Here is a 14930-nt window from a genome sequence, read left to right on the forward strand (position 1 = left end):
CAGAATATGTTACCTTGAGCTCCTCAGAAGTAGATCCTGATATAAGAATCTGTGTGCACGTGGTTGATAAAAAAAGTGTCCCGGAAGAAATGAGTCAGGGAGGGAGAAAGTGAGACAAGGAAGTGGGGGAACTACTGACAGTCTCCCAATGTCTTCAAGGTTTGAATTGTAAGTTGATCCTCAGAATTGACCTACCCAGAAGCAAGGTATCTGAGGTACTTGTCATTACATATGTCAATCAGGTGCAACTAGCTAAGCCTCATGCCTATAGGGCTGCAAATTCCCGGACAATGTTGTCCTCTCTACACACAGACAATGAGGGCTCCAGTGGCCCTTAGACAGTCTTCCAAAAAGAATGAGTTGCAAGTATTGGCTATTAGAATCAAAACCACATGGAAGATTTGGGGTGCACAAAGTGGTTAAAAGGAACCCAAGGAGATCTTGGCAGAGAACCAATGTGATTGACCACATAGACAGATATGGGAAGTTAAATCTTGACTGTAAAGCTGTGAAAGCAAACAACGAAATTGTTTACTTACAGACTGGGTCTTTTCATGTTGTCTGGGTAAGACAGCCTCCTATATCAGTACTTACTGGAAGGATGGTATTTCCCATAAAGAAAGAGTATTAAAAGCAAAGTTTACACACACACACACACACACACACACACACACACACACACATTACAATATCCAATCTCTTTCAAACTGCCTTGTTCTTCCTTTTAAAATATCAATAATTTTAATCAGAATGCAATCAAGATTACCAGACCAGAAATTTCTTCTATAGTTTTAACACATTCCTACATTTATTTTTTAAAATGTAACTTTTTAGAGGACAAAATTATTTCCAAGTTATTGGTAGGGGCCAGCTACAGTGTTCAAGTACTAACAACATACATACACTCATTAATACTATATAAATGTAATTTAAAAAGTTATTTAGTTTGATCCGAATAAAATAAAATAAAGAAATATAGATGGTATGCAAAGTTCAATCCATGTTCCCATAACATATCTCATGTTAAAGTGATAGACTCTTCTAGCTTTAATTTTCCCATCTTTAAAGAGATAGTTCTAGCCATGATGTGTTACCTTTCTAAACAACAGGAACACTGGACAAAATGTATGACCAAATTTCTCCAGATGTCAAACAAAAGGCAGCACAGGACTGTGTTTCATGAAGAAGAGAAAGAATGAGGTGAGCCCGCAACAGTGCTTGCTCACTCTCAGAAACTGCTCTGGATTGAGGTGCAGAGAAGGGGACCCCAAGAAGAGAGGTCTTTCTAAGTCCAGGAGTGATAGGGGTGGTATCAGGGAAAAGGTGGATGGGATTAAGTGACAGAGTAATAAAGAGGAAGAAACCTGAAAACAAACAAGCTCAGAAATCTATGTGAAGGACTCCTTAAAGTTTGAGGTGTAACACTAAGTCCCACATGCATAGGGTAAAACATCTGTGACAAGCAAACAATAGTCCAGGCACTATAATAATTCCATGAGCTTGTGCAGCCTGAGGGAAGACTTATTTTCTTATGGGCAGGATAAGATACATTGTTAAACTTCCTGGACATTCAGTAAACATCACAGGATAGTGATAGTAGGGAGAAATGCTTTCTACCTAAAAAGCAATTCCTCTCAAAGTAAAATTGAAAAACAAGTCTTGGGCTTTTTTAGTTTAGTTTACTCTCACTGTTTTAAGATAAAACTCATGATCTAACTCCCACGTGATCAATCACTGGCAATTTATACTAGCTCTTTGGTAATTATCACATCATTTTTAGTATTTGACTTTTTTATAGTTAATGTTTTTCTGCTATCTAGCCAGATTGTTTTCACTGAATGATGCTAGAATAATCTTATTTTCATTTTGCCTTTCCATTAACACTCTTAGTGAAAAACACCATATATTTTTGCTCTTTTTTATTTATTTACTTCTAACTGATATGCCAACATATTAATGAATGGTTTTGTTTTCCTTAATGTAAGCCATTAATTTATAATAATAAATTATATATTGTTATGAATATATATTGCAATAAAATCAATGAATCAATTTTAAAAATACTCCCTTTTATTATATTTCACAAAGTATATGAGTCTCATCATGATATATGAGTTCTTGCCTTAGTACCAAAATTACTGGTATGATCATTCGCACAGTCTTCTTCTCTCATTACCTAGGAAGCAATATAATTATACAAAGTAGACCTTGGAAACATAGCAGAGTGAGACGTCCCAGATTTCTCACCTTGAAATAACGATAAGCCGAACATCTAAAACTCAAAAAAAAAAAAAAAAAAACACACAAACTACACAACAGCATGCCTGAGCGTGGGATCTGTGCATAAGAGCTACCACAGGTCAGACCCTGGTGTTGGGTGGTGGACTGGGAGAAACAAAGAAGCTGCCTCTCACTGGAGCCCCTTGTAGAAGGAGGGTGAGGGGAGAAGGAGCGTCGATTTAACTGAACAGCCCTGCCTGGGAAAGTTGTAAGCTCCTCATGGCCGGCTGGTGGCAGGACCCAATCATCAGAGCAGAAGGCAGAAAAGTGGGAGTGTGGAAAAACAAGAGTTGATTTTTACCAGCTGTGATTACAAAACCAAGGCAGAGCCACAGCCCCGAACCCCAAGCCACAGGGCTTCTTCCCTCAAACCCCGCCGAGACCAAACACCACGGAGCCCCAGAGGAATCTGAGCAAACGCTACCGAAACTGTTCCTAACACTGAAAGGGACTGAAACTGAGGATAGCAAGTGTGATTAAATTTCTATCAGAAAATAGAAAGGCCTTTTTAAGGCTTTATATAAAGCAGGGATCCAAAAGGCTTAAACGCCACCTACTGGAAACCAAAAGAAAAACGCCTTCTTTGCAACAGGCTAAAGAGAGACCTTTATATAATAAATTTTCTATCTGGAAAAAAAGCAGAATACATTTTCATTAGTGCCCAGGCAGAGAAATAGTTCAGTAAACACCATGAACAAGCAAGGTAACAAAGCATCTCAGAGAGAAAGAGAAAAAACTCCAGAAAATAAGCTTAAAGACATAGAAATATGCCATTTAAATGACAGAGAATACAGGATGGTAATTCTAAAAACACTCAGTGAGTTCTGAAAGGAGTCATATCAATAATTTAAGAAACAGAAAAACCATCTACGTGAGTAGAGCAAGGAGATTAAAACACTCAATAGCTAAAAATTGAAATAGCAAACGAGAAATAGCTAAAAATTGAAATAGTAAACTTGGGAAATAGAGTCAACCAAATAGAGGAAAGGGTCAGTGATATTGATGACAGAAACCTAGAAATAAATCAGCAGGAAGAAGAGAGAAACCAAAGAATGAAAAATAATGAAAGAGAAATTCAAGAACTACCTGTTATGATCAGGAAAGGAAACATAAGAATAATGGGCATTATCGAAGGCAAGGAAAAGGAACAGGAACTAGAAAGTCTTCAGACAAATAGAGGATGAGAATTTCCAAAATCTAAGGAATGAGCTGAAGCTTGGAATTCAAGAAGTCAACAGAACACCTAATTATCTCAACCCAAAAAAGCCTTCATCAAGACACATTGTATTAAAATTATCAAAAATCAACGACAAACAGAATTCTCAAGGTAGCCAGGGAGAAAAAATGGTAACATATGAAGGTAAACCCATTAGATTATCCTTGGACTTCTTAGCACAAACCGTACAAGTCAGAAAGGAGTGGAATCAAATATTCAAACTATTAAATGAAAGGAACTACCAGCCAAGAATAATGTATCCAGTAATGCTCTCCTTTAGATATGAAAGAGAAATTAAGACTTTTCCAGACATATAAAAATTGAAAGAATTCTCTACTATGAGGCTTGCACTACAGAAAATACTGAAAGGGGTCAGCTCACCTAAAACAAAATGACAAAAAAAAAAAAAGTAATATAATTAGGAGTAAAGTGACTATCATGGAAACAGAAGCAGAGGAGTGTGACTCTTACTAAGAGCAGGGCAATATAAGATTAAATAATAAGAAGAGAATGGTTATAACAAGATAGTAATGATAAGATAATAAGATAGGGACAAATTGAGATAACAATGACTGAAAAGGGGAAGATTTAAAGAGCCAGATTCACAAAGGCGAATGGAGATAAGGCACATGCAGAAGAAAATGGATGACTGTGTATATATATATGTGTGGTTACCATTATGAATAATAAAAGATTGTTACATATATATATGTATATATATGTGTATATATATACATATATATGTGTGTATATATATATATATAATAAAAGATTGTTACATATATGTGTATATATACACACATATATATACATATATATATATGTAACAATCTTTTATTATTCATAATGGTAACCACACACCAAAGACTCAGAACCAAAGTATATAACATCAAACAAGAAAGGGGAAACCTACAAAAGCCAACCAAAATAAAGAAAACAGAAACACAAGGACAAGGAAGCAATGAAAACACCAAGCTACCAGAAAGCAAAAGATAAAATGGCTATAAAACCTCATATTTCAGTAATCATCCTAAATGTAAATGGACCGGACTCACCAATAAAAAGGCACAAAGTTGCAGAATGGATCAAAAAACAAAACCCAACTATATGCTGCCTCCAGGAGACACATCTCAGCTCCAAAGACAAATACAGATTCAAAGTGAAAGGGTGGAAAATGATATTTCAAGAAAATGGCATTCAGAGAAAAGCAGGACTAGCAGTACTAATATCAGACGAAATAGATTTCAAAATAAAAAAGATAACGAAAGATACTGAGGGACACTTCATAATGATAAAGGGAATCATGAACCAAGAAGACATAACACTTATTAATATCTGTGCTCCCTATCAGGGAGCTCCGAAATAAGTAAAACAATGACTAACAGAACTAAAGGGAGAAACAGACCAAAACACTATCATAGTAGGAGACATAAATACCCCACTGTCGGATATGAACAGATCATTGAAACAGAAAATCAATAAGAAAATAACATCTTTAAATGACACATTAGACCAACTGGATAAAATTGACATCTACAGAGCCTTCCATCCCCAAACAACTGCTTATATATTCTTCTCTACTGCACATGAAACATTCTCAAGAATTGACCACATACTGGGACACAGAGATAGCCTCAACAAATATAAGAGGGTTGAAATCATACCAACCATATTCTCTGAGCATAATACTTTGAAAGTAGAGATCAAGTGCAAAAGAAATCAGGAAGAATCACAAATACATGGAGATGAAACAACATGCTACCGAAGAATAACTGGGTCAGAGAAGAAATAAAAAGAGAGATCAAAAGATACATAGAAATGAATGATAATGATAGTACAACATATCAAAAGTTTTGGGACATGACAAAGCCATCATAAGAGGAAAGTTCATATCATCACAGACCTATCTCCAAAAAGAAAAATGAGCCGAAATAAACAATCTAATGCTTCATCTTACAAAACTAGAAAAGGAAGAACAAATGAAGCCTAAAGTTAGCAGAAGGAAAGAAACCATCAAAATTAGAGCAGAAAGAAATAAAACTGAAAACAAAACAAAACAAAAAAAACAATAGAAAATATAAATGCAACAATGAGCTGGTTCTTTGAGAAGGTTAACAAAATTGACAAACCTTTGGCTAGATTCACTAAAGAAAAAAGAGAAAAGACACAAATTAACAAAATCAGGGGTGAAAAAAAAGAAAATACGAGACACCACACAAATGCAGAGGATCATACAAGAATACTATGAAAAAGTATATAATGCCAAATTTAATACCTAGAAGAAACAAAGCAGTACTTGGAAAAATACAACCTTCCTACACTGAATCAAGAACTGGAAAATCTAAATAGACCAATAAGCAGTATGGAAATTGAAACAATCATCAAAAACCTACCAAAAAGTAAATGTCCAGGACCAGATGGCTTCACCATTAAATTCTACCAAACATTCAAGGAAGATTTAACACCCATTCTCCTCGAACTCTTCCAAAATCAAAGAGAAGGCAATATTTCTAACTAATTTTATGAGGCCAATATTACTGTGATATCAAAACCTGATATTGATAACAACAACAACAACAAAAAGAAAACTATGGACTGATATCTCTCAAGAACACAGAGGCGAAAATCCTAAATAAGATTCTAGCAAACCGAATACAGTAACATATTAAAAAGATTATACACCACGATCAAATGGGTTTCATTCCAGAGGCACAGAGATGTTTCAACATATGCAAATCGATTAATGTGATACACCACAAACAAATTAAAACATAGGAATTATATGATCATATCAATAGTTGCAGAAAAAACCTTCGATAAGATACAGCGCCCATTTACGATCAAAACACTTAACAAAATTGGTATAGAAGGAAAGTACCTTAACATAATAAAGGCCATCTATGACAAACCCTCAGCCAACATTATGCTTAATGGTGAAAAACAAAAACTTTCCCTCTAGGATTAGGAACATGGCAAGGCTTTCCACTGTCACTAGTGTTATTCAATATAACATTAGAGGTCCTAGCAAGTGAAATCAGACAAGAGAAAGATATAAAATGCATGCATATAGGAAATGAAGAAATCAAACTGTCACTATTTGCGGATGACGGGATTCTCTATATAGAAAACCCTAAAGACTCCACAAGAACACTACTGGAAACAATAAGCAAATACAGTAAAGTTTCTGGATACAAAATCAATGTTCAAAAATCCATAGCTTTTCTATCATCTAATAATGAATTGTCAGAAAAAGAAGTGGAAAAAAGAGTTCCTTTTGCAATTGCAACAAAAAGAATAAAATACCTTGGAATAAATTTAACAAAACATATGAAGGACCTATTTAATGAAAACTACAAGATCCAATGAAAAGAAATCGAAGAAGATACAAAAAAATGGAAAGAGATTTCATGTTCTTAGATTGAAAGAATCAACATATTTAAATAGACCATATTATCTAAAGCATTATACAGATTTAATACAGTCCCCACCAAAATCTCATCGGCATTTTTTAAAGAAATAGAACAAAAAACCATCAGATTTGTATGGAAGCACAAAAGACCCTGAATTGCCAAAGCCATCCTGAGAAAAAAAGAATGAGCCTAATTCCAAACTGTCAGCCCAGGGGCAGTAAGCCATTCTCTCAGGGTGTGGTTCCCCTGCCCTTGAGTCAAATGGTGACTGTTCTTTAGACGCTGCTGTCATGAGGCTGTGTGGTTATGGATGCCAGTTTCTCCATCTCATCAAGGAAGCATGAGATACTGTTGGACCCCTTGTCCCAAAGGCACAATAACCAATCCGGCAACAGCTCACCAGAGCGCTGCCAACATTGCTTCCCCAAATCCCACAATTTCATGGGTGTATATAGGTTATACTTGATGAACACAGTCTCTGTGGGGCCAACAGCTTGCACCCCGCCCGGAACCAGGGATTGTTTATGTTTTACCTTTTGATGTATTATGGACCGTACTTGTGGGTGAACTTCTGGGACATCTTCCCCTACCTCTGAGGGCAACTCCGAGAGGGGACTTCTTTGGAGCTCAGCTTCCAATATTTGCACCCTTGTATCCAAGGCATCTGCCTTTTGCCGAAGTGTCTGTACCTGTGCAGATTCAGCTAGAGTTTCGTCTACATTCTGCTTCAGAGCTGTTAAAAGCCCCCATCCCACTTGGCTGTCTGCAGCTCAACTTTTTCTGGCAGCTGTGCCTCCAAGGAGTGGAGCATCTTCTCAGTTCTTATCGGGAACTCATCAGCTGCCCCCTATGGCTCAAGTAGAGTCCAAGTCATCAATATTGCCACCACAGGATACCACATACTCTGTGGGTGCCACAAGTTACTCTCATCCTCTGGTGGGGCAAGTGGCTCCCTTGCCTGGGGATCCTGCTCGTGACTACACCAAGCATGTTGCTGCAGATTCGGGTTCTGGGATGAGAGATACCAGGCTCAGACAGTTGGAAGTAAACATGAGGATCTATAGGTAACTGCAACATAGCTCCTCATTCCAGCAAGGGCATAGCCCGCCTCACGGGGCAGCAGTCATGTTCTGCAAGGGCATGGCAGCCCCTCGCATGGCCGTGGCACCTTTTATACACAGGTTAAACAATAGTGGCACTCTGCCAGATGATGGGAGCCTGTGCATGCCCGATAAGCACATGATTACATAAGCGGAGAAATGCTGAGTCACTTCTGCTTGGAAATTAGCCACGAATGTGGGAGGGAGACTGACTATGATTATCTTTCTCCGCATAGCATGCAGTTAGTTCTCCCTGAGAGTATCATTTATAAACCTCTGTTTCACTAGTCTTGAACTTTGTATAACTGAGACCATAAAATATGTATTATTTTGCTTCTGATTACTTTTATTCAATACTACATTTCTTGAGATTCATATACATTGTATGTGTAGCTGAAGTTTATTCATTTTCATTGCTGTATAGTATTCATTTGGATGATTTGACCACACTTTAACTTTTGTACAGTTGATAGATATTTGGATTATTTTCAGTTTCAGTTATTTGAAAAAATATTAGTAGGAAGTCATTCATTTCAGTCAGTGAATTTATTTATGCTATTTTCTTTGGTATAAAACTAAGAGAGTGATTACTGGATCATTGATTGTGCACATATTCAAATATAGGACATAATTCCAGGGAGTCTGTACAGATTTACACTTCTACTAGTAGTATATGAGTATCCATAAATAATAAAGAGACTTTGCTACACTTTCTATTGAATTTATCTATTTTGATGATGTTACATGATATCTCATAGTAGTTTTAATTGACATGATTGCTAAAGGGATTGAGAAGTACTTTTAAGTTCTTAATATTAAGTCATTAATATTTTCCTTTACTGAAAGTTATGTTTATGCCTAAATTAAAAAAAAAATCTACTCTAACATCATCTTCTAGATCATCTTCTAGTATTTTGCATTTCAAAATTATATTTTTCATCTACCAGTATTTGGTTCTTAGGTTGCTGTGATGTTGAATTTATTTCACTTCTTTTCATAAACGTTTTCTATTGATATAACACTTTTAAATTTTCGATATGAGTTTATATTAGTTTCAGGTGTACAGCATAGTGGTGAGACATTTATGCAATTTCTGAAGTGATCTACCTGATAAGTCTAGTACGCACATGGTGCTCTACATAGTTATTATATTAGTAACTATATTTCCTATGCTGTACTTTACATTCTCTGTGACTCTTGTAACTACCAATTTGTGCTTCTTAATCCCTTCACCTTTTTCTTCCAGCTCCCCAACACCCCTCCCATATGGTAACCATCAGTTTATTCTCTGTATCTATAATTTTGTTTCTGTTTTTTCTTTTGTTTATTTATTTTGTTCTTTAGAGTGAACATATAAGTGAGATCAAATGGTATATGTCTCTTCCTGTCTGACTTTTTTCATTTAGCATAATACACTCAAGGCCCATCCATGTCATTGCAATTAGAAAGATTTCTTTTTTTTTTTTGGCCAGTAATGTTTCACTGTATATATGTACCACTTCTTCTGATCTAATTGTCTATCGATAGGCACTTAAGTTGCTTCTATAACTTGGCTATTGTAAACAGTGCTTTGGTGAACATAGGGCTACGTATATATTTTTAAATCAGTGCACATATCTCTTTGAATTTTGAATTGGATTTCTTCAGATAAATACTAAAAAGTGCAATTACTGAGTCATAAGGTAGTTCTATTTTTAATTTTTTGAGGAATCTCCAAATTGTTTTCCATAGTGGCTGCACCAACTTGCAATCTCATGAACAGTGTACGAGAGTTCCCTTATCTCCACATCCTTGCAAACATTTGTTCCTTTTTTTTTTGATTTATTGATAATAGCTGTTCTGATAGCTGTGAGGTGTTATTTAGCTATGTTTTTAATTGGCATGTCTCTAATGATTAGTGATATTGATATTGATGATCTTTTCATTGGCCGTCTTTAAATCTTCTTTGAAGAAATGTCTATTCGGGTCCTCTGCCCACTTTTTAACTGAATTTTTGTTTCTTTGGTGTTAAATTGTATGTTCTTTATAAATTTTGGATATTAACTCCTCATCAGATGTATCATTGGCAAATATCTTCTCTCATTCAGTAGATTTTCCATTTTATTGATGTTTTCCTTTTGCTGTGCAAAAACATTTCAGTTTGATGTAGTCCCATTTGTTTATTTTTTTATTTTGTTTCTCTTTCCTGAGGAAATAATTAGAAAAATATTACTAGAGTAATGCCAGCGAGTTTACTGCCTGTGTTTTCTTCCAGGAATTTTATGGTTTTGAGTCTTACATTTAAGTCTTTAATCCATTTTGAATTTACTCTTGTATATGAAATAAGAACATGGTTTAGTTTCATTTTTTTACACGCATCTGTTTAGTTTTCCCAACACTATTTATTGAATAGACTATCTTTACCCCATTGTATCGTCTTGCCACCTTAATCATAGATTAAATTACCATATAAGCGTAGGTTTATTTCTGGACTCTCTATTCTGTTCTATTGATTAATGTATTTGTTTTTATGCCAATTCCATGCTATCTTGATTACTATGGTCTTGTAGTATAGTTTGATATCAGGCAGTATAATACCTCTAACTTTGTTCTTTCTTAAAACTGACATAGCTATCCAAGGTCTTTCATAATTTCATATGTATTTTAGGATTATTTGTTCTAATTCTGTGAAAAATGCCATTGCTATTTTGAAAGGGATTGCATTGAATCTATAGATTGCTTTGAGTAGTATGTACATTTTAACAATGTTAATTTCTCCTATCCATGTACATGGTATATACTTTTATTTATTTGTTATCTTCTTTAATTTCTTCTTCAAAACTTATAATTTTCTGAATACAGGACTTTTATCTCCTTGGTTAAATTTATTTCTATGTATTTTATTTTTGATGTAATTATAAATGGGATTGTATTCTTAATTTATTTTTCAAAGAGCTTGTTATCGGTATATAACATGCAACAAATTTCTGAATATTAATTTTGTTTTTACTACTTTATCAAATTCGTTATGAATTCTAATAGTTTTTTGGTGAAACCTTTAGTATCATGTCATCTGCAAACAATGACAATTTTACTTTTTCCTTTTTAATTTGGATGCCTTTTATTTTTCTGATCTGATTGCTGTGGCAGGACTTCCAATATTCTGTTGAATAAAAGTGGTGAAAGTAGACATTCTTATCTTCCTCTGCATCCTAAGGAAAATGCCTTTAGCTTTTCCCCATTGAGTATAATGTTAGCTGTGGGCGTGTCATATATGACCTTTATTATGATTAGATATGTTCTATTTCCACTTTGCTGAGAGTTTTTATCATAAATGGTTACTGTATATTGTCAAATGCTTTTTCTGCATCTGTCGATATGATCATATAATTTTTATCTTTCTTTGTTTTCATGTGGTGTATCATATTAATTGATTTACAAATATTGAACCAAACTTGCATCCCAGGAATAAATCCTACTTGTTATTGTGTATGATCTTTCTATTGTCTTGCTGAATTCAGTTTGCTAATATTTTGTTGAGAACTTTGCATCTATTTTCCTCAAAGATATGGGCCTATAGTTTTCATCTTTGTCATGTTTTTATCTGGCTTTGGAATCAGGGTAATAGTGGCCTTATAGAATGAGCTTTGGAACCTTCTCTTCTCATTAATCATTTGGAATAGTTTGAGAAGAATAGATGTTAATTATTCCATGAATATGTGGTAAAATTCAAATGTGAAGCCATCCTGTCCAGGACTTTTGTTTATTGGGAGTTTTTTGTTTACAAATTCGATTTCGTTAGTAGTAATTGGTCTGTTCAGATTTTCCTCTGTTTCTTCTTGATTCAGTCTTGAAAGACTGTACATTTCTAGGAATTTATCTATTCCTTTTAGTTTGTCCAATTTGTTCAAGTATAAATGCTCATAGTATTTTCTTAAAATTTTGTTTGTATTTCTGTGATGTCAGTTGTCAGTTCTCTTTCATTTCTGATTTTACTTATTTAAGTCCTCTCTCTTTTTTACTTGATTAGTCTTGTTAAAAGATTATCAGTTATGTTTATCTTTTCAAAGAACCTGTTCTGCTCCTGGTTTCATTAATCTTTTTTGCTGCTTTTTGGACTCTACTTCATTTATTTCCACTCTGAACTTTATTATTTCCTTCCTTCTACCCACTTTGGGCCGTTTGTTGTCCTTTTCTAGTGTCTTTAAGTGTAAAGTTACATTGTTTATTTAAGATTTTTTTTTCTTGAGGTAGGCCTGTATTACTATGAATTTTCCTTTTAAAACTGCTTTTGCTGTGTTCCATAGATTTTGTCATTGTGTTTTTATTTTCATTTGTCTCAAAGTATCTTCTGATTTCTTCCTTGATCTCACTGTAAAGCCATTTATTGTTTAGTAGTATGTTATCTAGCCTCCATGTGTCTATGTGTTTTTCAGTTTTTCAGTTTTTTCGATTATCGATTTCTAGTTTCATATCATTATGATTATAGAAGATGCTTGATATGATTTCAGCCTTTTTTAATTTATTGAGATCTGTTTTCTGTCTTAATATGTGACCTATTTTGAAAAATGTTTCATATGCTCTTGAAACAAGTTAAATTGTGTTGCTTAGCGGTGAGATGTTCTCAAAACATCAATTAAATCCATTGGTCTAGTGTATTATTTAAATCTGCTGTTTCCTTTTTGTTTTTCTGTATGGAAGATCTGTCCATTGGTATCAATGGGGTGTTAAAATCCCCTTCTATGAGTGTATTATTGTCAATCTCTTCTATGTCATACAATATTTACTTTATATATTTAGGTACTCCTAAGCTGGGTGCATAATTGTTTAGTAAGGTTATATCCTCTTGTTGGATTGATACCTTTATTATTATGTAATGTCCTTCTTTGTCTCTTCTTATATTTGTTTTAAAGTCTATTTTGTGTGATATAAGTATTGGTACCTCAGCTTTTTTTTTTAGTTTCATGAAATACTTTTTTCTATCCTTTTACTTTGAGTCCATGAGTGTCTTTCAATCTGAAGTGGATCTCTTGTTGACAGCATATGTATGTATCTTGTTGTCTTGACTGTTCAATTATCCTATATCTTTTTATAGGAGCATTTAATTTATTTACATTTAAAGTGATTAGTAATAGGAAAATAGTCATTGTCATTTTATTATTCACATATATGATTCCCTCTTCTCTTTAAAGAAATTTCTTTAACATTTCTTATTATACTAGCTTGATGTTGATGAACTCCTTTAGCATTTTCTTATCTGAGAAACTCTTTATCTCATCATTAATTGTAAATGATATTTTTGTGAGGTAGAGTAATCTTAGTTGTAGGTCTTTACTTTTTATCACTCTGAATATTTTGTGCTATTTCTTTCTGGCCTGCAAAGTTTCTGTTAGAAATCAGCTGACAGTCTAATGGGAGCTCTCATGTATGTAACTAGTTATCTTTCTCTTGTGACTTTTAGAATTTTCCCTTTGTCTTTAACTTTTGACATTTTAATTATGATGTGTTTTTGTGTGAGCATCCTTAGGTTCATCTTGTTTGGGACAGAGATATATCCCAGACTTGAATGTCTATCTCCTTTGCTAAGTTAGAGAAATTTTCAGCCATTATTTCTTCATATAGTTTCAAAATTCCTTGCTCTCTCTCTTTTACTTCTGTTACTCCTATAATGTGAATTTTGGTACACTTGATTTCATCCCAGAGATCCTTTAAACTACCATCATTTTTAAAATATATATATATATATATATATATAATTTTGTTGTTCCGATAGGGTGTTTTCTGCCACTTTATTTTTCTAATGCTAATATGATCCTTTTCATATAATCTACTGTTGATTCCTTCATGTGTAGTCTTCATTTGTGAACTTGTATTCTTTATTTCTGACTGTTTTTTTTTTTTTCATGGCTTTATGTCCTTTATACTTACTATCTCTTTTCTGAAGTTGTCACTAAGTTTATTGAGCATTCTTATAACTAGCGTTTTGTACTCTGTAGCTGATAGATTACTTGTCTCCATTTTATTTAGTTCTTTTCCTGGAGTTTCTTTTGTGACTTATAATAAGGATCTTTGCTTCCTCATTTTGGCTACCTCTCTCTGTTTGTTTTAATGTAGATCTCATATTTCTCCATCTTTGCCAGGTGGCTCGTGCAGTATGTGTCTCATATGTCCCAGTGGTGCAGTCTCCCTGATCACCTGTGCTATGTGGTCTAGTAGTGTCCCTTGTGAGGTTTGTGTGTGCCCTCCTGTTGTAGTTGAGCATTGATTGTTTTTGACACATCAGGAGTGAGATTGACTCTAAGGCTGACTGATTATGAGGATTTGCCATGCCCACAGTGTATGAACTGCTATGTGGTGGCTGACCCCTTAGAGGGGGGTTTGCCTCAGAGGGCTCCTGTGCCTGTTAAGACAACCCTTTTGTTGTGCTTCTTGTGGGGCTAATTGAGTGGTGTTCTGTTGTGGTCTGACATCAGCCTCTGTGTGTGTTGGTTCTGGGGCTTCTTGGGAGGGGCTCCTGTGCAGGCTAAGTCCAGCCACTGCCTGTGACTCACCCAGAGCTACCCGTGACTCACCTAGTAGCTACAAAACTATCCACAGTTGTTTGCTGCCTATGCTAGACCTGGAAGTATAGGGTTGACCTTGATTAAAATAGGTTAACTGCCACCAGTACCAGGCCCAGGGCTGCTTAGCAAAAGGCCCAGGACACCCAGAAGATTGATACCACCTACTAGCTGTACATAAGTCTTAGCAGCTAAAACAACCTCCTGAGGTGTTCGAGCCGGGTCTGGTTGCCCTGACACCAAAAGTGCCTCTGTTGATGCTGTGTTAATTGGGCATGGTGGGGTTTCAGGAAGTCACCAGGGTGGAGCAAACAAAGTTTATCAGGTCAATACAGTATCGGATTTGGTGTTGCTGGGGAGGGATTAACACAGGGAATATGGAGCC

This window comes from Pteropus medius, unplaced genomic scaffold (genome assembly GCF_902729225.1).
Source record: "Pteropus medius unplaced genomic scaffold, Ma_sr-lr_union100, whole genome shotgun sequence".
In the NCBI taxonomy this organism is placed as follows: Eukaryota; Metazoa; Chordata; class Mammalia; order Chiroptera; family Pteropodidae; genus Pteropus; species Pteropus medius.